Consider the following 27,294-nt stretch of genomic DNA (forward strand, 5'->3'; position numbering starts at 1 on the left):
CTAAATAAGCTGACAATCTCTCCTTCTTTGGTATTTTTTAATCATTTAAAAAGAAAGAACATGACAAGTCAACTTGTATGACCAGCGTTGGTGGTTTAGAGTTTCCTCAAGCAGCTGAAGTTGCACTGCTGTAGGGTTAAATAACTTTGCTTTCTATGCTGAGTTTATAACTATGGAAAATCCTTTATATGCATACTTCCTCCTAACATACAGTATCTATCCAATCTCTCCTGAAGCATGAACACTGACCCATATTCTTCCCTTTAAAAATGGCAACAAGCCACCAACTGTTTTCCAGTCCCAAGGTTTTCTTTTGTTTTAAAAATATGGTTAGTTTCTTCTACTTTACTGTCTCTGTACTTACTCTACCAATTGATTTAAATTCCTTAAGAGATTATGTCAATGAATTAGAAAATTTTCTTGGAATAATAGCTGTGCACTGGATTTCTTGGGGACCAGTGTGGAAAATGTAAAGGAAATATGTTTATTTTAAAAGGAGGACATTTGTCAAATGGCATCTTTATAATCCAATAACAAACTGTACTGTGGTATGTACAGTTCCATTATAGAGTTCTAATAAAGTTAGAGGTTCCATTCAAAGATGAGGGGGAAATGAGAACAGGGAAAGAGAGTTTATTTATGCAGCATCTGACCAAGCCACAGCAGGGCTGCACAAACACACCAGATGACACGGTCAGCAGAGAAGGAAATACTCAACATATCGTCTCGGGTGAGCCAGGATCACCAATTAATCTAGCTGGGACTGAGTGCTGCAGAAAAGGTAAAATATGGTCAGAGCACCTGGCTTTTCAAAAAGAAAAAGGGATCTGGAAGGAGGCCTGGGGTCAGATTATTAGTTTCTATTCAATGGAACCTTGCTTTTTCACTTGCATCACTGAAATAATGATTGGGGGTGGGGGGAGTTGTTTTTTGTCATAGAATTGCATTGGTTTTCTTAATGTATTTACAGTAAAAGATTAAACAAAAACCTCAGATCAACTAGATATTGAGCATTCAGCATTCCGCTTGGCAGATGTTGATTTTGCATACTAGACAAATATTTTTTATTTTCACTTCATTAAAAAACATCCCACCCCTGGAATTGTATTAATTGATTGTGTTGAAATCCATATATAGAATATATTAATTAATAAAATTAATGGTGATCTTTCCATCCATGATCTCTCTGTGATAGGGATGAATCTATCAATGATGGGGGTTCTTAGGTGCTATGATAATACAAATAATAAATAATAATTATTTTACTTTTTTGTAAACTTAGTGTTCATGTGGAGAAGTGATAAAAATATTATAGAGGAATATTATGGATAAGAAAAATCTGAGTGCATTTTTTAAAATGGATGAATAGCCTCTGTGCAAATAATCAAGAACATTTTATTCTTAAGATCTAAGTGTACTTTTCATTCTTCTTTTAAAATATGATTTCAGCTTTTGTTAGCTGTTATGGACCTGATCCTGCCAGGTACTCAGAACCCTCCACTCCAAGCTCAAAGTGAGTTGATGGTGCTGCTGAACACATTTGCAATAGGTACTCAGCACCTCTCAAGATTGGCTCCTTGGTAGTTTTAATGATTTGGAGCAATTACAAATAGAAAAAGGCAACATTCATTGCTTGGTCTGAGCTGTAACATGTCCCAAGCATTTCATTACTTGCATCATGCTAGCTGTCTTCACAAATGCAAGTAGTTTTCATTTTGGTAACAGTCCCATTTGACAGGTAAGTGTCTGTACTGATAGCTGTATTATAACCCTAAACAGACATTATAGTTTGTTTCAATCTGCAGCCTGCAAGGTCACATAGACCACTCACTAGGCAGAGGCAAAAGTTTTAGGATGAAACTTCTTTTCCCAGCAAAAAAATTCACATTTTTTGTCAATTTTGTCCAGTTGTTGGGGGGGGGGGGAACAACCCAGAAAGTCAAAATGATATGTTTTGATTTTTTGAGTTGAAATGACTTTTATTTTTGAATTTAACTTCAATTTTTTTTAAAAAAAGTGAAATAATCTAAAACAAAATGAAACGTTTAGTCTCAGGTCCCATGAGATGTTTCATTCAACTCAAAACAAAAAAAAAATCAACTTTTTTGGTTTGCCAAACAAAATCAAAAATTGTTTTTGTTTTCAGTCAACCTAAAATGATTTTTTCCCCAATTTTTTTGATTCAGCCACCAAACCAAAAATTGGTTATTCACACTGCTCTGCTCCTCATTGCTTTTTAATACCTCAGACGCACACTTTCATCAAGACAATAGCACCCTATCCTGGCAGATTCTGACTTAGCCCCCTTGTAATTTTGCCCCTGAACTTGGTGGGGACAAATGATGATACAGATACCTCTATCCTTGCTATCCTTATGAGGGTTCCAACAACACTGCATATCCCTCGTCCTTCCCCATCAGTTCCACCCCTCTGAACTCAGCCATCTCCTCTCAAAATCCAGCAATTTCCTCTGCTCCCACCATTGGCTCCCACCCAGTTTCCCGCTGCCTCACTTTTTGCCTTTCAGCTGCCTTCATGCCTCAAGTTTCCCTTATTCCCATCTTTGGGTTTCTCTCCCTGCCTCTGTTGACTTCCATTTTCTTCCATAGAGCTCACCCTATCCTTCTCCCTCTCCTGCCTTCTCCCATTCCCACTCAAATTCCACACATCCCTTTACTTTCTCTAGTTCCCCCCTTAATTTCACCACGCCCTCCCTCCCCCGCCTCCGTCTTTGACTTCTATCCTGTACCTGACAACATCCTTGGGCAAAAACCCAGTAGATTTATAATATGCAGACATTTGCATAAATGTAATTAGGCTTTGCCTAGACTGGGGATTTTTTTCCCACTTACAACCATCAGTGTAGCTGTACCAGTATAACTACTAGTGTGGACAGGAAAACCTGCCACTTGCACTGATGGAGCTTTTCCTGTAGTTTCAAGAAGGCATGAACTCCCGTGATGCAAGTAGTGTCTTTACTTCATCCTACAATGTTTCGTTCATTTCATTTGACACTATTTCATTCAGCTGATCATCAGTTTCAGAGATGTCCTGGGTTAAGTGTCCTGCTACATTCTGGAAGTTCAAATTTAGGGTCATTGCTTTCAAATAATAAAAGTGCTATCCAGAAATAAAGGTCTAAAACCATTTTAATTTAGAAGAAAGAATGGAACACAGAATGCTTTGTGCGCACATGGAGGCAGAAGACAGAGAATAATTTGTTTAAAACATGATAACTTTGAATGAGAAAAAGTTTGCAGGCAACCAAAAAAGTAATAACTTAATGAAAGAGTAAGAATTGTTACTCACAGTAGTTTTTCAAGAGTCTCCAGGGGAAATCCGTTACAAATACATTTGTATTTATTTGAAAAATGAGTGTGCAATTGGTCCAGCATCAAGTTTCTACTGTAAATATGGTAATTAAGGCAGTCAAGTTACGTGAAGGTGCCTGAAAGCAAGATGAGCAGTTAAAAAGCCAAATACATGTAAGAAAGCAGAAAAAGATTATATATGCACTGCATGGTTTTGCTCCCTAATAAACACATTTAATACATTTTTTTCATCTGTATTAACTGAGGTGGTATTCACATTAGAGAATTACTGAAAGAATGAACCACCATGAATTATTGAATCTGTTGTATTGCTATGCTTAGGGCCCAATCCTGTGCTGGTGTAAAAAAGTTGCTTTGAATACTTGGGTGAGTTTGAATCACACATAAATGTTGTAACTGTAGAAACATGTAACATGAAATGATGAAGTGTCCTGCTGTGATGTAAATCGAATAGAAAGGCAGTTAGTCCAGAGAGGGCTATAAATGGGGAGTATAAAGCCAAAATAGGGATATGGGGAAAAGCAGATGGTGTATATAGGTGCAAGAGTAATTAAGCAAGTAATGGAAGTGAAGGTAGATATCCTCACCCTTCGTCCAAGATACAGTCCGCCAGCCAATAAAGTGGCCTTGAAACACACACAAAGCCAGCTCTCCTCAGTACTATCAGCATATCTGCAAGTGCTGACAAACAAAGTAAATTGTCATGGGAGTGGTTGCCTTCACTGAGGACAGCCAACACCATGATATGGGAGGTGTCCCTAAGATGTAGCCTCAGCAGTGGCAATCAGACCAAGCACATTGGCAATGGCAGTGTGCACAGTTGCCTGAACAAACATATTCCATCACTTCTATGAGCAAATAAGGAGGTCAGGGACCTAGGGGAAAACACAGTACTGGTATCATGAAAGAAAACAAAGCAAAGTGCATGCCAGTGTCTGCCTAACACAGATGGCACCAGCAATATGGCAAAGCAGATGTGGACAAGAAAAACAAAATTACATGGAAGGAACAAAACTCTTATACACCCCACACACATAGCACAAGAGACAACCTGGGCACAGCACAACAGTAAGACACACATTAGAACCAGCCTGTGCTATGAGCTATCAGAGACCAGGCAACAGCAATGACAGCAAACATAGGACCACCCAGGGAATGTCCCCTGAGGACAAAGTGATCTGGTAACTGAATGAAAAAAAGCCTGACATTTCTTCTTGGGGAAATTCTCTCAACAGTGAAATCCTGTGAGGTAATTAAAATGCTGTCCAATGTGAAGAAGCCACTTTTATACATTGACAATTGTCAGTAAGCCAGAACTAGCCATGAGCTCGGACATCATGGTTCTCCATCTACCTTATGTATTTATATGGCCCCACATCACCGTAGTAGCTGCATACCTCACAATCTTCAATGTATTTATTTTCTCAACTTGCCTGTGAGGTAGGAAACTGCTGTTATTCCCATTTACAGATGGAAAATGTAGACACAGAGAGACTAAGTGACTTGCCCAAGGTCAGACAGCAAGTCTGTGGCAAAGCGGGGTCTCCAAAGTCCTAGGCTGGTGCTCTAATATATCACCCCTACAAATATCCCATGAGTATTGTCCAATGTGTTTCTAGAAAGGTTCTACAGGGATTGGTCTAGGTCCAACACAACATTTTCATCAATAATCTGGAAGTAAATATGAAATCACTGATAAAACTGTAGATGACAAAGATTAGGGAAAGCAATCTGACCACTTCAGTCTGGGACCATTCATACCAAATGTGTTTTAATACAGCCAAATGCAAAGTTATACATCTAAAGTAGCAAGGAATGAAGCCCATGCCTATAGACTGAAGGAATGCAATGACTCTGAAAAGTATTTAGAGCTTGTCATAAATATAAAGGGAAGGGTAACTACCTTTCTGTATACAAAGCTATAAAATCCCTCCTGGCCAGAGGCAAAACCCTTTCACCTGTAAAGGGTTAAGAAGCTAAGATAACCTTGCTGGCACCTGACCAAAATGACCAATAAGGAGACAAGTTACTTTCAAAGCTGGAGGCGGGGGGTGGGGGACAAAGGGTCTGTCTGTCTGTGTAATGCTTTTGCCGGAAACAGAACAGGAATGGAGTATTAGAACTTGTTAGTAAGCAATCTAGTTAGATATGCGTTAGATTCTGTTTTGTTTAAATGGCTGGTAAATAAGCTGTGCTGAATGGAATGTATATTCCTGTTTTTGTGTCTTTTTGTAACTTAAGGTTTTGCCTAGAGCGATTCTCTATGTTTTGAATCGGATTACCCTGTAAGGTATTTACCATCCTGATTTTACAGAGGTGATTCTTTTACTTTTTCTTTAATTAAAATTCTTCTTTTAAGATCAGGTTTCAGAGTAACAGCCGTGTTAGTCTGTATTCGCAAAAGGAAAAGGAGTACTTGTGGCACCTTAGAGACTAACCAATTTATTTGAGCATAAGCTTTCATGAGCTACAGCTCACTTCATCGGATGCATACTGTGGAAAGTACAGAAAATCTTTTTATACACACAAAGCATGAAAAAATGGGTGTTTACCACTACAAAAGGTTTTCTCTCCCCCCACCCCATTCTCCTGCTGGTAATAGCTTATCTAAAGTGATCACTCTCCTTACAATGTGTATGATAATCAAGGTGGGCCATTTCCAGCACAAATCCAGGGTTTAACAAGAATGTCTTGGGGGGGGGGGGGGGGGGGAATAGGAAAAAACAAGGGGAAATAGAATCATAGAATATCAGGGTTGGAAGGGACCTCAGGAGGTCATCTAGTCCAACCCCCTGCTCAAAGCAGGACCAATCCCCAATTAAATCATCCCAGCCAGGGCTTTGTCAAGCCTGACCTTAAAAACTTCTAAGGAAGGAGATTCTACCACCTCCCTAGGTAATGCATTCCAGTGTTTCACCACCCTCCTAGTGAAAAAGTTTTTCCTAATATCCAACCTAAACCTCCCCCACTGCAACTTGAGACCATTACTCCTTGTTCTGTCATCTGCTACCACTGAGAACAATCTAGATCCATCCTCTTTGCAACCTGCTTTCAGGTAGTTGAAAGCAGCTATCAAATCCTCCCCTCATTCTTCTCTTCTGCAGACTAAACAATCCCAGTTCCCTCAGTCTCTCCTCATAAGTCATGTGTTCCAGACCCCTAATCATTTTTGTTGCCCTTCGCTGGACTCTCTCCAATTTATCCACATCCTTCTTGTAGTGTGGGGCCCAAAACTGGACACAGTACTCCAGACGAGGCCTCACCAATGTCGAATAGAGGGGGACGATCACGTCCCTCGATCTGCTCGCTATGCCCCTACTTATACATCCCAAAATGCTATTGGCCTTCTTGGCAACAAGGGCACACTGCTGACTCATATCCAGCTTCTCATCCACTGTCACCCCTAGGTCCTTTTCCGCAGAACTGCTGCCTAGCCATTCAGTCCCTAGTCTGTAGCTGTGCATTGGGTTCTTCCGTCCTAAGTGCAGGACCCTGCACTTATCCTTATTGAACCTCATCAGATTTCTTTTGGCCCAATCCTCCAATTTGTCTAGGTCCCTCTGTATCCTATCCCTGCCCTCCAGCATATCTACCACTCCTCCCAGTTTAGTATATCCGCAAATTTGCTGAGAGTGCAATCCACACCATCCTCCAGATCATTTATGAAGATATTGAACAAAACCAGCCCCAGGACCGACCCCTGGGCACTCCACTTGACACCGGCTGCCAACTAGACATGGAGCCATTGATCACTACCCGTTGAGCCCGACAATCTAGCCAACTTTCTACCCACCTTATAGTGCATTCATCCAGCCCATACTTCTTTAACTTGCTGACAAGAATACTGTGGGAGACCATGTCAAAAACTTTGCTAAAGTCAAGAAACAATACATCCACTGCTTTCCCTTCATCCACAGAACTAGTAATCTCATCATAGAAGGCGATTAGATTAGTCAGGCATGACCTTCCCTTGGTGAATCCATGCTCACTGTTCCTGATCACTTTCCTCTCATGTAAGTGCTTCAGAATTGATTCTTTGAGGACCTGCTCCATGATTTTTCCGGGGACTGAGGTGAGGCTGACTGGCCTGTAGTTCCCAGGATCCTCCTTCTTCCCTTTTTTAAAGATTGGCACTACATTAGCCTTTTTCCAGTCATCCAGGACTTCCCCCGTTCGCCACGAGTTTTCAAAGATAATGGCCAATGGCTCTGCAATCACAGCCGCCAATTCCTTTAGCACTCTCGGATGCAACTCGTCCAGCCCCATGGACTTGTGCACGTCCAGCTTTTCTAAATAGTCCCTAACCACCTCTTTCTCCACAGAGGGCTGGCCATCTATTCCCCATGTTGTGATGCCCAGTGCAGCAGTCTGGGAGCTGACCTTGTTCATGAAGACAGAGGCAAAAAAAGCATTGAGTACATTAGCTTTTTCCACATTCTCTGTCACTAGGTTGCCTCCCTCATTCATTAAGGGGCCCACACTTTCCTTGGCTTTCTTCTTGTTGCCAACATACCTGAAGAAACCCTTCTTGTTACTCTTGACATCTCTTGCTAGCTGCAGCTCCAGGTGCGATTTGGCCCTCCTGATTTCATTCCTACATGCCTGAGCAATATTTTTATACTCTTCCCTGGTCATATGTCCAACCTTCCACTTCTTGTAAGCTTCTTTTTTATGCTTAAGATCCGCTAGGATTTCACCGTTAAGACAAGCTGGTCGCCTGCCATATTTATTATTCTTTCGACACATCGGGATGGTTTGTCCCTGTAACCTCAACAGGGATTCCTTGAAATACAGCCAGCTCTCCTGGACTCCTTTCCCCTTCATGTTAGTCCCCCAGGGGATCCTGGCCATCCGTTCCCTGAGGGAGTCGAAGTCTGCTTTCCTGAAGTCCAGGGTCCGTATCCTGCTGCTTACCTTTCTTCCCTGTGTCAGGATCCTGAACTCAATCAACTCATGGTCACTGCCTCCCAGATTCCCATCCACTTTTGCTTCCCCCACTAATTCTTCCCGGTTTGTGAGCAGCAGGTCAAGAAAAGCTCCCCCACTAGTTGGCTCCTCTAGCACTTGCACCAGGAAATTGTCCCCTACGCTTTCCAAAAACTTCCTGGATTGTCTATGCACCGTTGTATTGCTCTCCCAGCAGATATCAGGAAAATTAAAGTCACCCATGAGAACCAGGGCGTGCGATCTAGTAGCTTCTGTGAACTGCCGGAAGAAAGCCTCATCCACCTCATCCCCCTGGTCCAGTGGTCTATAGCAGACTCCCACCACTACATCACTCCTGTTGCTCACACTTCTAAACTTAATCCAGAGACACTCAGGTTTTTCTGCAGTTTCGTACTGGAGCTCTGAGCAATCATACTGCTCCCTTACATACAGTGCTACTCCCCCACCTTTTCTGCCCTGCCTGTCCTTCCTGAACAGTTTATAACCATCCACGACAGTACTCCAGTCATGTGAGTTATCCCACCAAGTCTCTGTTATTCCAATCAAGTCATAATTCCTTGACATCACCAGGACCTCCAGTTCTCCCTGCTTGTTTCCAAGGCTTTGTGCATTCGTATATAAGCACTTGAGATAACCTGCTGATCACCCCTCATTCTCAGTATGAGGCAGGAGCCTTGCATAGGTTAATAGGTTAATGGCTAAGTCATTATGCAAGGTAAATAGGCTACCTTGCATAATGACTTAGCCTCTCCCAGTCTCTATTCAAGCCTAAGTTAATTGTATCCAATTTGGAAATGAATTCCAATTCAACAGTCTCTCGCTGGAGTCTGGTTTTGAAGTTTTTTTGTTGTAATATAGCAACTTTCATGTCTGTAATCGCGTGACCAGAGAGATTGAAGTGTTCTCCGACTGGTTTATGAATGTTATAATTCTTGACATCTGCTTTGTGTCCATTTATTCTTTTATGTAGAGACTGTCCAGTTTGACCAATGTACATGGCAGAGGGGCATTGCTGGCACATGATGGTGGATGTGCAGGTGAACGAGCCTCTGATAGCATGGCTGATGTTATTAGGCCCTGAGATTTTTAGCAGATCAGACAAATGTTCCCAACTGGCCTTATATTCTATGAAACTATACTTACATGTTCCTTTGATTTCCAGGGGAGGGGGGGCCGGATTAGCCATACTTTGGTTGTTGTGGATCCAAACTAGTAACAGCAGAAAGACACACTGTATCCTGCATAGTGCACTATAGAACCACTCAAAAGTGGAAAGATTTAAAGAAGGAATCTCAAGGTGTGGAGGTTTTGTTTGGCTTTTTAAAAACATAATATATCCATTTGAGTTGTAGCTGCAGATGAAAAATAGACTGGCAATTAACTAAAGAACACAAGTTTGGGAGAGTTAAACACTGCACACCAGCAACATAAAACATCGAGGATGAAATCCTGACCCTATTTTTAATCAATGGGAGTTATGCCATTGATGTCAATGGAGCCAGGATTGCACCCAGAAACTTTAATACTAGACCTTTAATAATACCAGACCTTTTTGGCTTCCCAAATGCCTAAATAATGCCAGTGGCCAATTGTACAAGTAAGATCTTTCCCAGAGCATACTGATCAATATATTATTACAGCCGTTTGACAAATGGAAATAAAATAAAATCAACAGAAGATCTTAGAATCACTTCCATTCCTCAGGTTTGGGAAAGGAATGGGTTTTTTATGTTATTTGAAAAGTCAAGAAAACATCAAAAATATTCATTTTTTAATTTTTTCCTTTTTTCCCTTCCCTTTTTCTCAATTTTTAAAAAATATTTCCCCCTTTTTTTGCCTTTTCCCCACTTTCTCTTCATTATTTTTTCTTTTTGCCAGTGGGGGAAGAAACGGGGAAAGATATACTAAAAATCTAAAAATAAAAAAATGACTAAACTGTTTTTATTTCTAGTCTTGCTGGGGAGAAAAAGGAGAAAAATTTTAGAGAACATTTCCAATTTTGGGCAAATATATTTTCATTCAAAAATGTCAGCCAGTTCAGTATATTATATAACTGTTCTTGTCAGCCCCGCATTTCTGTTGTAACTTGGTTATGGTATAGTAGCGGTTTGTGCTTTTGTTGTTGTTGTTTGCAAATGTTAAAGCTTCAGGGAGTGCCTCTCCACTCTCTTTTTCCTTATGTAGTCTGATCTGTACTATCCAGGTGCTCTACTGTTTATCCCCTCCAACCCTGTGACTCTACCCATTTGGTCTTGTGAGTCTATGAAATTTCATGGCAGATTCTGCACCATCCTATGGATAATTCACTTCAGAGTGTTCCTGTTCACGCCCCTGTCTGCTCACATAATCCACCTTTGACTTGCAAAAATATCTCACACAGTTTTAGAAAAACATGAAAATCTGGAACGACAAAAAAGTTCATCATCATTAAGACTTCTGCTTCTGGCAGTGTTTTAATGTCACTAGCCAGATGAATTTTGAAGACAATCATGTCTATATTAACTCTCCATACATAGGTGTTAATGCTGCTGATAGACAACTAGTTTGTTATTCCCAGCTCCGAACAATGCCATTATTAATCATAATTGATGCATTTATCAGCCTCTTGGCTTTCCATATTCATACCCACCTGTTTGGAAGTTGAGATTCCCACTCAGATTTCGTAGGCCCTTTCCATAAAAGATACAAGGCCATGATGGATGAGTTTAGCATCTTAATTAGGCCAGCCAAAGACACCTTTTGTTCCTGAAAACCTGCCACTGAACGAGAAATTTGCCACATGGTTCTTTACATTGATTTGCACCTGCTGTCACTTATGTGCCAACAAAATACCTGAACAGAGTATGAAGGGAAAACATTGCCAGAATCCTAGACAGTATTTCATATACACCCTTAGCTGCCAAGAAACTCAGATTCTATTGCAGTAAGCACCTCAGAAACCCATGGCAGTCCCTGGTGATACCAAAGGATGCAACACAAATGTGCTGACTGCCTGCAGGCAAGTACTCTGTGTAGAAAACATTGGACTGATTAGATAAATTAAACCATAAAGAACAAACCCAGCTGAACAAAATGTAAACCTCATCCACTTCCCATTAACTAGTGACTATTGCAGCTAAACATCAAATCTGAAAAATACAACAGCCAGTTGTGTGGAGCACAGCAAAATTGCAATCAATAATAATCTGCCTTCAGTGCACAGAGCTTCCAGACACAAAAATATAACAATACAACTAGCTGGCATGGTGGCAGCCATCAAGCAGCAAGCTATTAGGAGCAGACATTAGCAATTTTGTAGGTTTCCCTCTGATCTGCTGCAGTGGTGGTGTTACTCAGATCCCTGGGTGTGAACATTCATGAGAGAGCTCCCCTGCATCAGCAATATAAGCTACCTTCCAAATAGCAGGTTAGGGCTTGGATTCATCTCTCATTTTTTCCCACTAACTTAAATGGAGTTGCACTGGACCCATAGTAAGCGTCACGGAAGCGCAAATTTAGCTTCATGATAATCGGAGAATAGGTTGTATGAAATGTCAAGTGTAAAGGGGTTTGGGATCAATGTTAAGTAATTTTGGGCACCTGACCCATGATTAGTTCTCAAAGGAACAAAGATGAGACAGCACAGACTCCATTCTCTAGCCTGTAAAAACAAAATGCTGGTAAAACTGTCTGCATAAGATGATACTTTCCAGAGTGCTCAGCACTAGACTAACTTTGCTCCCATGAAGCAGTTATGCCAACATTGAGCTCTTCTGAAAATCCCACCTAAGGCAATAAATGGTGGGTATATTCTCTCCTTGTCCGTTATATTGACAGAACTACTCCATCTATGTCAGATTTCTTATACTTACTATTTGTGATTCGAGAGGCCCTCTAGTTAGCATGTTTCATGCAGAAGTTGATTTATTTGTAAAGATTTATTTCACGTGCCTTAAATCTACCTTTTCAATGAATTCTAATTTGAACTCTCATTTGAACTAATGATCGTCGTTAAATCTTACATGAATTAGAGGTAGCACAGTTCATAAATTTAAGACCAATCTTTCTTAAATTCTTTGCTCATGGAAACACATATTTCACTACAAGCCACTAACAAACTTCACTCCTACAGTTCCAAAACCAAAACTATCTCCTTATTTGTGTGCCTTCCGGCCTTTTCAGAATCCATTCAAACTTTGACCAATAAGCATCAGTAAGTCAGACTGAATAAATACAGAATTAATAAACCCTCTAATTCCAAAGTGTTTAGCTTTGGAGCACAAGAAGTTAAACACTTTCTTGCAACACATTGTAAACATGTCAATGTCTTTAACATTTTAAATGTGTTCTGTTCCCCTGCCCATATGTTTAGAAAAGAAACAGGTTAAGATATTTAACTAGTGAATGGATGTATGCGCTCATTCCCAGTAACACTTCTTAAACACTTGTGGATGCTTAAAATTATGATGTGTTTAAGATTTGAACACGTTTGCTTTTCTACACTCCTAATCCAATGAATGCTTGAGGCATTTATGCTGAACAGCAAGGTTTTGGCAGCACAGGAAAGCATTTATTTTGTAAATAGCAGTGCTTGCCTTTTTAAAATTGTTTTTCAGTACTAGTCAAAATTATATACATAACCAGGTGGGATTTAAACCTCATAGGAGGTAAAATATGGCCACCAAAAATAAATGTAGGAGTGTTTATCTGGAATGGACTTCATTATGGCCTGATTCTGAGAGGTGGTGAGCACACGCAACTCCCAATACACTTTCTGTCTCTCTGAGAAGGAGCGCTAGCTGGAAAATTTCAAGAAGTTCAAAATATTGATGAAAAAACAGGAAAAAAAATAGCACACATTTTCACTGATTTTTTTAACAACATGTTTTGACCAGCTCTATAATGGGGTGGGAAAATTCAAAGGGTCTGAAATTTGAATGAAAAGGAGGTGGGAAATTAGTAACATTTTTCACAGACCATTTTGGTAGTGTGTTACCATCTACAATACTTGCATGCACACACAGGGGTCCCCATCTGAAAAACTGCAAAGCCTCATGTACTTTTGACCACCACCTCACCTGCACTCTGCTCAGTATTCCATCTCCACCCAGGCTACTTCTAACATTCAAAACCTCTGAGCAGCTACTAACAATTGCAATTATTTTTTTAAGCCACCAGCCATAAAACGTTTCACTTTATTTCCCACGAAGCCTAGCCTAGGCCATATTCAGCACCTTGACCCAAGATATATTAGGGCTGGTAGATTTAGGGATACTTTGGTGCTCTCTCAACACACGCGATTGCTCAGAATGAGGGAAGTTTCTCATACAGGTTTTACTGTACAGATTTTCTGTCAAAATATGGCACATGAAAAGCACCTGATGGTGTCCTGTGGCACAAAGATTTTATTGGTTCTTGTGCTTCACCATTCATGAATAATTCAGCCATTACTATTATTTGTATTACACTAGTGTCTAACCAAGAGCAGAGCCTCATTGTACTAGGTGCCATACAAACTCATGGCAAGAGAGAGTTCCCTGCTCCCAAAGAGCTTGCAATCTAAATATACAAGAAAGACACAGAAGCACCAAAAGGTGAAGTGGCTTCTCTAAGGCAATACAGCAGGCCAGAGCTGGGAATAGAACCCATCTCCTTCCTGATGCCCAGCCCTCTGCCATATTCCCTGGACCAGTGGTTCTCAATCGGGGCCACAACCAGGTTTCAGGGGAGCTGCCAAGCAGGGCCAGCATTAGACTTGCTGGGGCCCAGGGCAGAAAGCCCAAGCCCCACCGCATGGCACTGAAACCCCCGGGACTGCATGCAAAGCCTGAGCAATGTAGCTGTGGCATGGGGCCCAAGGCAATTGCCCGGCTTGCTGCCTTTAATGCCGGCCCTGGCTTTTACGTGCAGAAAACCAGTTCTTGTGGCACAGGTGGGCCGTGGAGTTTTTATAGCATGTGGGGGGGCCTCAGAAAGAAAAAGGTTGAAAACCCCTGCTCTGGACCACGCAGCACTGCTGAGGAAATAAAGCAGTCTGGTAGCAGCCAGGGCGGGGAAAGGACTTTATATAACCAATATGTTTATCTTCCAAAAACATTTTTCAAGTGGTTGCCACTTCTGAGATGTCAGCATGTGCTCCATGTCATCCTTGATGAGCTAATCCTCTAGCTTGAGGATAGGCAGAGCTTCTGGAATTCTTCAGCTGATTGTGTATCTGGCAGACAGGAATCATGAACTGCTGGAAGATCTTGTCATCATAGCCACTGCGCAAGGCTCTCACATTTGTCAGGAGCCCTGAATTATCTGAGTGCCCTCACAATGAGTTTTTAGTCACAATGAAAGGAAGATGATGGGAGTCAATCGTACAAGCAGTGCACTTTTACTGTGGAAGTGGCACAGTATGCAAGAGAACATTTGAAGATTTGTCAATTTGGCTTAAGCATTAGCAATGTAAAAACTAAATGCTGGAGCCATTTAAACTTTGAATGCCAGCTGCATTTTTATTGGCAGTCTGTGAACTTCAAAGACTTTTCCTGCTCTAATGCCTAGACAGGTAGACTGCCCTGAAATCTCTCTGCCATGCTGACTTACTGATTTGTGACTGATTTTATCCGAAGGCTTGTGAATTTCCTTACATGGCTTAAAATGAATGTTAAAAATGGTTTGGGGTTGAAAGGATGTTCAGCCTTTTATAATCCAGCTACAGCACTGAAATATAATTATGACGAGAAAAATTTACCTATGTGAAAAGTGGAGATGTTCTCTCTATTCATGTAAACTTTCGCTACACATTTTAATTCCAAAATCTTAAAAGTAGGTACCTAAGAATAGCAAATATTCTGATAAGCAGGTAAGTATTCTGTACTTCTGCAATCAAACTGTTGGATTAGCTAAAAGTTAACTCCCCCTTAGTTTGTTAAGGGCTATGTTCATTTCTAACTGAATATACCAAATGGTCTAGGGAGGGTATCTTTATTAGTGCTCATACTCTGAATTGGAGAAAGACGATCCTGCTGTTTAAACAAAAAATGTGCTTTTTAAAAATACACAATATTTAACAAACAGAAATGTTTTCATAAACTGGGCCCTGATTCTGGAAATACTTATGCACATGTGTAATTTTATTCATAAGTATTCCTACTGAAACATACTTAAGACAATGAGCTCAATGGGCCACAGTGTCTTTGTTTTTTATTTTAATAACAATAGTTTCTGTAAAATTTAAGGTTGCAGAGTAACAGCCGTGTTAGTCTGTATTCGCAAAAAGAAAAGGAGGACTTGTGGCACCTTAGAGACTAACCAATTTGAGCATAAGCTTTCGTGAGCTACAGCTCACTTCCGATGAAGTGAGCTGTAGCTCACGAAAGCTTATGCTCAAATAAATTTGTTACTCCTTTTCTTTTTGTAAAATTTAAAACTCTCTCATAGTGCTGGAAACCCAAATATAACAAGGAAGTCACTGGAAAGCCTCTCATTGACTGCAGTGGGCTTTGGATCAGGACTGTAGGCTTAGGAATGAGAAAATGAAGCTAACTATAAACAGAAGATAACTAGTTTTCAGTAAGTGAGGCAAAACCAAGGAAACTAGATTTTTAATTTATTTCCTACTTTCCATGCTCTTGTTATTATTAGTTGCATTAGAAGAGGATCTAGAGGCCCCACCCCAGATCCGGGGCCCCATTGATGTTAGATGCTGAACCAAAAGAAACCCAGAGGAAAAGTTGGTCTCTGCCACAAAGAGCTTACATGCTGAGGCCCCAGTGCCACAAGAGCTGTGCACCATTGGGGCCATAAGCCCCGATCCTGTATTGTTCTTTGCCCATTCTGAGCCCCCATTGAAGTCAATTTAACAATAAAATGTTGGCAACAAATGTCCTTCTGAGGACATTTTATAAGTATAGGTGATTTTTATCATGACAGTCATCATCATGGCAAATCCCAAAGGGAGGTGGCCACCTTGAAGATCAAGTGCCACTCGGATTGATCTGTCCTTAATGTGATCTGGTTGTATCTTCCTTTGATGTCCATCGCTGGCAATCTTACCACTCCACCAAAGCTTTTGGTGACCATGTGATCGCTGGCTGTGTGGCAGCATTCCTTGATACACACGTTTCTGAATTTGCTGTCTTCCCTTATAATATACCCATACCAACAAAGCTGATGAAACTGAACCAGTGATGATGGAGGCGATTGCTGGGTTTGGCTTTGAACAGTCTCATTTCTGAACTTGTCCTGCCATGTGACATGAATCAGCTGACAAAGATGATGAGAATCAAAAATGTCAATCCAGTGTTCTCCAGCATTCCTCAGCCCCTGTTTCACGTGCCTATAACACAGCTGGTGTAAGTGTGGTTCTGCAGATTCACAGCTTCAGGGCAAGCTTGGTGTCATGATGTCCCTACAGAGACCACTGAAGGGCCTGAAACACAGCAGCAGCAGCTGCTATACAAGTGTCCACATCTTTCCAATATCTTCCAGCACCGTTTATGACTCCTCATGTATTTGACAGCCACCTGCTCAGTGTCCCATCCAGTCAGGTTAATACCAAGGTTGTCGTAATCAGGAGCTGGAGGCTACTTGATGGTAATGGCCAGGGACTTAGTTTTGTCTGGATCACTGCATGCTGTTTCTTTATAGTGGCCATTTAAAAATGAAGTGGGTTCACCCTCTTTAGTGATCAACTGATAGACATTTTTTCTCCCCTTCCCTGCCCCTCTCCCCAGGTCCACCATCAGCAGAATTTAGGAGACAGATTCTGATTTCAGTTACAAGAGCACTTACTCAGAGTTCAGTGGAGTTATTCCGGATTTATCCTGATGTAACTGAGATCAGAACTTAGCCAGAATAAGTTGAAATGTTGCTATGTTTCATTATTTTACAGCTCTTTGGCCAAGCACTATGCATGACATTTCATAAATGCAGCGGATAATTTCAGAGTTAACTCTACAACTGTTTGGAATAAAGGATATCAGATCTCCTGATTGGCAGGGACTGAGGTGAATGCTGCACCTAGACCCCACTACTGCTACTTAAAAACGCACAGATTCTAGCAGTTTCTTTTTATGGAATGTCCACTCAAATGCATGGAAGGCCAGGACACATCTGGCCTTATTATGAGGAGAGTTGTCCTCTCCACTAGGTATGATCCATAGTAACAAAGTGGTTAAAATTGTAGTAGCCTCAGTCTAATGCTTCATACTGGTGTGAAGGACCATATACTGGTGTGTGACTTGGCATGAGGAACCATATACATCCTATGGCAGAAAGCAGAGGTACTAAAGGTAAAGCTCATCAGGCTTTCTTTCATCTGTAATTTCAGAATTTGATGGAGATTTGTAAACCATGGAACCAATCTGCAAACGCTTAGGCATATGTATAACTTCATTCATATGAGCAGTTCCATTGATGTCAGTAGGGCTACTCACGTGTGTAAAATTATGTACATACTTAAGTGTATGCCAAGTCTGGGCTCAAATGCTTGAAACCTCAGAATAATGTTCAAATATTGGGGGAGGGGGATACTTCTGTGATCCAGTTTAGGCAAAGCTTTTTATGCAGTCTGCTTGTAACCAGATCAGCTTTATATTGGAAACTAAAACAAAACAGGTTTCAGAGTAACAGCCGTGTTAGTCTGTATTCGCAAAAAGAAAAGGAGTACTTGTGGCACCTTAGAGACTAACCAATTTATTTGAGCATGAGCTTTCGTGAGCTACATCCGATGAAGTGAGCTGTAGCTCACGAAAGCTCATGCTCAAATAAATTGGTTAGTCTCTAAGGTGCCACAAGTACTCCTTTTCTTAAAACAAAACACAATTTCAAGAGTCTGTTATTTAAACAGATGGATCTCACTTATAGCTGAAACAATTAATATAGACAAAGACAGCAAAAACTCAAATTATTAATATTGGTAATAAATATGTAAGTCATAAACATTCAATTGAAGTGAAGAAAATACAAGCCAATTTTACACCGAAAACAAATCCACAGGCTTATAAATAAAAGCCACATTAAGAATCAATAAGTCAGCAAAAGCAGATTCCAGGGCAGCCTATGGTACCTGTCTAGCCTTAGAGCAGGAAAGCCTTTGAAGTTGCAGACGGCCAATAAAAATGCAGCTGGCATTCAAAGCTTAAACATCTCCAGTGTAGATTTTATATTACTAATATTGACGCCAAAGCTGCCTAACCTTGGAATATTTTGTTAGCCTTACTCCACACACAATTAGTAATATGGGTTGAGGCCCATTAAATAGATGCAATCTAGACATAATGTTTATTGTGAAATAAAGTGCAATTGACCATTCTAAATAGGTCTCTGCTTAAGACTCTTCTTAAACTTTTGGATTGTTTTTTGCCCATCTATCCATGTATAATTCACATATGATTCGTATACACTTTTTTTTATAATGTATAATGACCTGATTAAAATAGTATGGAAGCTCTTCTCTCCCTTTAAAGATGTTTTTATCAGCAAAAAATATTTTGAAACTATGTAAAATTTGAAAACTATACGTTGGATCTACTTTTATAACATAATTTAGTAGATCTAGAGTCCTTTGAAACACTAAAGTCCCTCACTCCATTTTAATATATTTCTTATCTGTACAACCCACTCAAAAATAGTTTGAAAGGCAAGAAAGAGATACCACTTCAACATCCCATTGGTAGAGTGGCCTGCCCTATGAAAATGGAACTGGCCCAGTAAAACAGCAATGTGTGTTCTTTCTACTTTCATCTTCTCATGTACAAATTTCAGGGCTTCCAACTGATCTGACAGAACACTTCCTGTTCAGGAAATAAACGTGTCAAATGATTTCTTGATTTAAAGTGATGGATAACAGTAGCTCTCTGTACAGCAGGGGTGCTATTCTCATAAAACATATGCAACCTTTATTACTCAAATGAAGGGGAATTTCTCCAATATCACTTAGAGCAATTTCCTCAGCAATCACTACACATCTCTGATATTACAAATCCCAAAAGGCCGAGGAGACGTGGGAGAGGCAGCCTGAGTCCTGTGCTTATTTTATCCAAAAATAAATTTGTGTCCTGGCATTTGGGTAGTTTGCTTTAAAAAAATTGAAAGCCTTTTTTAAAAATTAAAAAGCAGATGCACAAATATTGAAATTTTATTTATTCCATAATTTATAATGTTTCCTTCTGTTGTGACTTCTGGACCCATTGTGATCCAGAGGAAAATATAAAGTCCTTGCTTATAGATTTGACACAATGATGGGTAGAGTGGTAAATAATGGTGAGGAAGGTCACCTATGCACTTACTAAGATAAGAGTAATGAGTTTTAATACAACCAAATGAAAGGTCATTCTTCTAGGAATAAAGAATGTAAATTAGATTGACAGATTAGTGGACTGTATCTTGGAAGGCATTGATTCTGAAAAGGACTTACAGATCAGGATGGATAGCCAACTAAATATGAACTCCCATGTGATGACATACCTAAGAGGTGTTACGGAGTTCTGGGTGCAGTCCAGACCAGACCAGACGGTCAAGGGTTGTATCACCACTTGCCTTAAATTCCTGGGTGCCTCAAAATGCTTTGCTACTGTAACTCCCAGCCTGGAATGCTCCTTACCAGTCTACAAGCATGCATGTCACATCCTGAATGTCTGTGTGTATGCAGCCAGCCCTGGTTCAGCAACTCTCACTCCAGCAGCCTGTCTACAGCCCCACTCTGGCTTCCACCAGCCTCGGTTGCAATCAGAAAGGTGACCCCACCATACTCCTAGTCCCAAATTTCCCCAAAACTGTGTACTTTACAATGTCCAGCCCTTCCCTGGACAGTTCAGAGAAATAATAAGTTGCGTTTGTTCCTCTAAAGACACAAAAGCACATCACATCTTATTAACTTAACCTGGATAAGTACATCCTTCCATTTAAACACAGCTCTCAGTTGGTTGATAGTAAAAAACAAAACAAATTTATTAACCATAGGACATAGGTTAAGAGATGCCAAGTAAAAGGAGTAAAGTTAGAAAAGGTGACAAGCAAATAAAAGTGAAAACCTGTCTCTAAAGTCTAAAACTTCATTGAGCAAGATTCAGGCTTTGTTCAAGATGGTTTCTCTGACAGTGTTCCTTTTTTTCCTGCCCTGGCTGACTTTCTCTCAGTCAGGATTTTCCACAGAAGCACAAGGGCTGGCTTCCCTTCCCTTCCTGGGTGAAAGATCTCTACCTAATCAGATTTCTCACCTATATTTAGGTTCCAGAGACTTTTGTCCTTCTCCCGCACCCCCACTTGGTTGAAGGACCCATCTTTCTCAGCTTTCCCTTGTGTCTGTCTAGTGATGGATGCCAAAGATCACTTCTGTCTTTGCTTATATCTTCCAGAGGTAGGATGACCTCATGTTGTTTCCCATTCCTGTGGGCTTCCCATCCCCCTGTATGTAAATGGTGCGTCCGTTGTTTTGAATCCTCCACAATTAATTAACATAGGAGACAAGTAAATAGCTGCCTTCTCTCTTGTTTGGAAGGGAAACTGTTTCTCTCTGTTTGGCCATAGACTTTAAAGCATAAAATCATTAAGTACCCATATTTCCTCATATACTTTAATACATACATTTCACAATGGTATTGACCCCCCAGTGTGTCATTCGCTTCCAGAAAATATCTTACTCTATATTCTTTTATAATACAGTAATATTGTATACAAGCAGTTAATTTGATTGCTTATCACTTGAGGGTCAGTCTCCCTGTCTTTATAGACCAGTGAACATTTGCAATGGATTCTTCCGCTGGTCACCCATCAAAGTAAAGTTCATTCAAGCTGTGAGAAAGGTGATGTAGAGTTTGGTGGTGAAAGACGCTCCATACTCTTTTTCTTCCCCCACTTGTTAGCATAATAGCTTTGTTTACCTAACATGTAAAAAATGGACCATCATTGTCTGCCTGAAAACAGGGCTGTTCAGAGAATCAAATACACATTCCTTTGTCTAAGGCAGACCCGTTCACCAACTCCCCCTGATATGTCTGGTTTATACATTTTAGTCATAATTCCAACATATATCCATAACTCTTAACACACACCATCCACACATATCACACAAGAATATTAATGATCAGTGAGTTGTTAGTTTTCAAATAATACCTCATAGAACACGTTTTGTACAAAGGTTATTACAATGGTGTTTAGGGTGTGAATACAGGGTCCTTGGAGTCACAGAGGGCTAACGTCATCCTTGGATGTATAAGCAGGGAAATACTGAGTAGGAGTGGGGATGTAATATTACATCCATATATGACACTGGTGAGATCATTACTGGATACTGTGTTCCATTCTGGCATCAACATTTCAAAAAGGATGTTGAAAAATTGGAAAGTCTTCAGAAAAGAGCTACAGGAATAAGTCAAGAATTGGAAAACCTGTCTCACAGCCAGATATTTATGGAGCTCAATCTATTTATCTTATTGAACAGAAGATTAAGAGCTGACGTGATCATGGTCTTTGAATATGTACATAGACAGAAGACAGTAAAGGGGTCTTTAATCTACCTGGTAGAGGCAAAACAAGTTCTACCAGCTGTAAACTAGACAAATTCAAACTCGAAATAAGGTGCACATTTTTAACAGTGTGAGTAATTGACCATTGGAACAATTTATCAAGGTCTATGGTAGATTATTGACTTGAAGTCTTTAAATCAAGAGTGGATGTCTTTCTAAATGGTATGCTCTAGTTTAGCTACAAGTCACTGGGATTCATGCAGGAATTACGAAGTGGAATTTTATGGTCTGTACTGTATGTAGGCACTCAGACTAGATAAATATAATGATCCCTTCTGACTTCAAAATCTATTAATCACAAAAACATCCACTTATAATTACCCGCAATGAGCAGCAATGCTAACCTTCCCACCCAGAAGAAAATAAATAAATAAATACAACTAAGAGTCAGAGATAGCCCTCATTCAAGGCTAGTCCCCGTTGACATCAACAGGACCTTTATCTGAGGACTGACTGAGTGAAACTAAGGACCTCAGGAAAGTTAACTCTATTTCTTGCAATAATCTGCTTTGATGTGGTTAGGCTAATCAGCTACTCCGCAAGTAATTTGGGTTAGAATTAATCCAGTTGTTAACTGTTCATATCCACATGGCTAAGTATATTACACAGGTCAGTAACATAATGGCCAATGGTCTTCCCTGCTTGCTAGTCTCTTCTAAAGAAAAAAGCCAGATTTCTTTTGAGGGGGGAGGGATAGCTCAGTGGTTTAAACATTGGCCTGCTAAACCTAGGGTTGTGAGTTCAATCCGTGAGGGGGCCATTTAGGGATCCGGGGCAAAAATTGGGGATTGGTCCTGCTTTTTGAGCCAGGGGTTGGACTAGATGACCTCCTGAGGTCCCTTCCAACCCTGATATTCTACAATTCTATGATACTTCATAAATGGCCAGTGGAGAATTCTCCTTGGAGCAGATTCTTCAGTGTTGAAAATCTGATGGAGAGAGCTCCTGTGCCAGAAGAATCCAGAAGCTGCTCTAACTGATGCCTGGAGCAGGATCAAAGAACCCTAAGTGACTGCCTAACAGTGTCCCCTTCCTATGCTTCCCCTTCCGTGCTACACACAGGGGAGATGTATACCCAGTGTGTTTCCCAAGTGAGGTTCTTGCACGGATCCAAGTGTTCTTGACATTTTTGAATGACTTACCTATCAGTTTGCAGTCCCCTTCATGCTCCCACTAGGATATATTGCAGGTCTTTGATGCCCCTGTGCCTGCTACATGCAGCAGTGGGTGAATTTCACCATCCCTGATTTCATTGCAATACTGTTTACTTTCAGCAAAATCTGGAAGCACTACGGCCACCTCCTCCACTTCTCTGCAAGGTTCCTGCCCAGACTAAGGGATTCAGGTGGCTTCATTTGCTCCATTATTGCCAAAGATTTAGTTTTCTTTTGACAAGTGTGCACACACGAGTGCTGGTAAAAGACTGATTTTTATTTTTTGACCCTAGTCATCTGAAATGGGTCAAAGTTACAAAAGGCCAACACTGCTGTCCTATGACAGAGATCAGCACTCACTGACTCAAATAGGAGACTGAGACAATCCATGCCTCATTCAGTTTTGAAAGGATATTTGGAACATAGTCTTTACCCAGACAATTTTCTCAAAATCACAGTTAGAATTCATGTTTGCAGAGTTGTAGCCATGTTGATTCCAGGATATTAGAGAGAGAAGTTGGGTGAGGTAATATTTTTTATTGGACCAACTTCTGTTGGTGAGAAAGAAAAAGAAGCTTTCAAGCTATACAGAGCTCTTCTTCAGGACCTGGAGGAAAACTCCGTATAGCTCAAAATTTTATCGCTTATCTTAATCTTATCTTATCTCCTGGCACTGTGTAAAACAAACAAATATTTACATAACAGAAGATTACAAGAGTTTCAAGGCTCCTAATATTTTATACCTTCTAAAAATTAACTTAATCAGAGACAAGACCAAATGAAGGAGATGTCAAGATAATTTTTAAAAAGCAAAAATCAAGGAGAATGTTACACTTTAGGAGGCTGTCTGGTATTGAAACAAAGTTCATTAGCCTTATTAATATATTATAATCTACTATTTGTATTACAGCAGGGCTTCTGGGGCGCAATGCACTACGCACTGTAGATACGTATAGTAAGAGACGATCTCTTTCCCAAGGAGTTTACAATCTAAATAGACAAGACAGAAAAAGGGTGGAAAGAGAGACACCAGAGAGGTGAAGTGACTTACCCAGCATAACTCAGCAGATCAGAGGCAAAGTAAGGAATAGAACCGAGGTTCCTGATCCCTAGTCAAATACCCTGTTCACCAGACCAAACTGCCTTTCAGTTATTGTCTACGAGATGTAATGTTGGTGTCTCTCCACTAGTTTATTTTTTATTTTTAAATCAAGTGTTGAGAAGTCTTTCTGATTTCGGGAAAAACAGCCTGCCAACTCTCCCCTGTAGTCTAGCACGTGGACATATTATCTTGCTGTGAATAGGAGGCTAATATACAATTTGCAGAAACACTTACCAGCTACAGCTCTTTAGACAAAACATGAGTTTAAGTTTAATTGCACCTGTCATAAGAAAAGCATTAAAAAGGCATAAACTTTTATTTGTCTCCTAAGCCGAGTAGAGCTTTTAATTTTAGTGAAGCCAAATGATTCTGTCTCACTGAGATCCTCAGTGCCATAGAAGTATGAATTATTGATGTTGCTTGACTTTAATATTTGATGTTACTTTGGAAATAGATAGCATACCCAAATCACAACCTGTGACTAGATGAAGGTCATCTGAAAGAACTGCCAGGCAATCAAACACAATTTCCCCAAATCAAAAGCAGGCCTTCAAATTTTCTGTTGAGTTACACTTTTATCTATTATTTAATCAATCAGACAAGGGCGGGCAAGGCTTAAAATAAAGGGCTAGAACATGACAACCATTCTGAGGTCTGGTGTCCTCACTGGTGTCATCTGGCTGTGTGCAACATTTTGTGAAGAGTTAATTTGCAGTCTGTGACATAAGTGAAGTGAACACTAGATAACGTGATCTCAAAGTGGAAGCTGCTAATGGCAAGTTTATTAGTTAACAGTGTGAAGCAAACCTGGAGATGGTAACCAAATAGTCATTAAATGCTGAAACAACTGATTTCGCAGAGATCATTACAAGTAAGGATCACATTCAATGGCTTACAACACCAGCTATAATATCTGAGAAAAATAGCATCTGTAGCACAGCTGGAACAGCTGTGTTGGAGAATCAATCATTGCCTGGCAACTGAACAACTGATTTCCCATCAATCAGTGCACAAGGCATTCTGTTAGGTTTATAAAACACATAAATTTGCTCAAGTATCTGCAAATGCAATAAGTGGGTTAGAACAGTAACAGCAATAGATAAAAGGCCGTTCTAAAGCAGTTATTGGGCTTAATCTGAAAGGAACTGTATTTATATGCACCCTAAATATAATGTTACAATAATAAACAGATGAACAGCTCAGTGTAATTAGCTCTGACCATAGGCAGAGCCAAGAGAAATCCAGAAACGAAGACTTTTTTCCCCCCCTTGCAAACATCTTGTGCAACATGACTCTGTAATTTTTCTTTTGGATAAAATGGCCATTCACAGAAACAGTTACGCCTCAGCATGCCAAGACCTCATAAATCCCTGCAGCCTAGGCTGCTTTCTAGATTTTTATTGGCCGAGCTCAGCCCATCAGCAACACTGCAAATCTTATCATTCTGTGGCGATTACACCAGTTTCAGTAATAATTTCTCTGAGCCTATTTTTAAAGGACAATAAAAGGGGAAACTGTGTTTCTGACCCAAAAACTAAAGAAGAAATGAGAGGTTGTCTTATACCAGAAGTGCGTACAACTCGGTACCACAGCTATGATATTTTAATACTCATACAGCATAAGCCTTGTGCTGAGTGCCAACCCTCAGAAAGGGGCAGGAATGCGTTTGTGTGCAAAATAATTGTAGTAACTAATTCCTTTACGAAACAGAGCTGAGATAACCAACATGCTAACCCAGCAAACCTTGCCAGTTAGATATCAATACCCCGTTGCAGACATTACTGTCCCCTGCATAGGATCCCACTCTGCCATCTGGAAGACAATATCCTCCTTTTACAACGCTCTGAAGCCAGGAGGCCCCCCATCTACAGTCTCCATACTATCAAAAGCATTCTACTGGAATGCATCCGATGAAGTGAGCTGTAGCTCACGAAAGCTTATGCTCAAATAAATGTGTTAGTCTCTAAGGTGCCACAAGTCCTCCTTTTCTTTTTACTGGAATCTGGTTATCTATTTAGGATTTCACAACCCTTCCTCTCAAAGACTAGTCAGCCATCTCCCAACTTCTGAGGGTTCCGTTTGCTGAAAGTGGTGAGGGCTTATGCAGATACTATTGACTTTAAGATCCAACTTCCACATTACCAGCTAGACTCACCACTGAATTCCCTGCTTAATCGACAAGAGATACCTGCCAGCACTGGCTGAAGAGGCAAAATACATTAAGCCACCAAAAAGTGCAAACAAATGCAGTAACAACAACAGGCACCTGGAATCACACAAGAACAAGACAGAAAAATCACCAATGTATATAACCAATCACAGCCAACAGGTCAAGATAGACACAGGGAGATACAGCAACACAAGGGAAAGTTAACAGACAGCTGATAACAGTCTAACATAATCCTTATGCAGACAATTGCCATTTAATGTAAGGCTCTATGAGCACTTCCTTAAAATGACTTTTCCTGCATGCACATGGGAGGCAAGCACAGACAGGGAGCCTATGAGCCTCTTTTCTAGCTTGGCCACCATTTTCTCAGTCCAATAACCTTTCACAACTTTCACAACTAGCCAGCATCAAAGGGTATCTACACTTGGGCTCATGGGGCTCAGGCTACTGGGCTGTTTAATTGCAGCATAGACTTCTGGACTCAAGCTGCAGTCCGAGCTCTGGGATGCTCCCACCTCGCAGAGTTCTAGACCACTCTCTCTACCCCATGCCAAGAAGTCTACACTGCAATTATACAGCCCTGCCACCTGATCCCCATGAGCTCAAGTCAGCTGGCACAGGCCAGCTGCTGGTGTCTAATTGCAGTGCAGACACACTCTAAGACAGCTGATTGTTGGCTCAGCCATTCCCAAACCTGATGGATTTCTCCCTAGCATCACTGCCATTGGCCAGTCACGACACCCGACATGTGGCAGCCAACACATTTCACCCCAGTGCTCAAGTGCAGGAAGCTGGTGAACTTATGGCTACAGATGCAGGTAGCAGGTGAGCAATAAAGTTAGATGTCACTAACATTGAGTTAATATTCCCAGTTCCCATTTTCTGAGAGTACTAGATTTCATATTAGTGAGACTATCATATTCAATCAGTTATGAAACTGTATAAATATAGAAATCTAATTACAAAAACTACCAGAGATTTTTAAAACAAAAATGCTAGAAAATATGAAAAATCTCTGTCTTTCTCTATCTCCTCTTTAAATGAATGAAAAAGTCAAGAACATCTTTTTTTTTTATGGAAGGATATTCAAGTT

The 27,294-nt window shown here is 40.5% G+C and overlaps 1 long non-coding RNA gene across 1 annotated transcript in view; it reads left to right on the forward strand.

The window, feature by feature from the left end:
- Positions 1-677: 677 nt before the first annotated feature.
- LOC140908330 (uncharacterized) overlaps positions 678-27,294 on the forward strand; it is a 44,227-nt gene continuing 17,610 nt past the window's right edge. Inside the window, exons 1-2 of the long non-coding RNA XR_012157837.1 lie at positions 678-781; positions 1,450-1,513. This is a non-coding gene — a long non-coding RNA (uncharacterized lncRNA). The remainder of the gene's footprint in view (positions 782-1,449; positions 1,514-27,294) is intronic.

This window comes from Lepidochelys kempii, chromosome 3, assembly GCF_965140265.1.
Source record: "Lepidochelys kempii isolate rLepKem1 chromosome 3, rLepKem1.hap2, whole genome shotgun sequence".
NCBI lineage: Eukaryota > Metazoa > Chordata > Testudines > Cheloniidae > Lepidochelys > Lepidochelys kempii.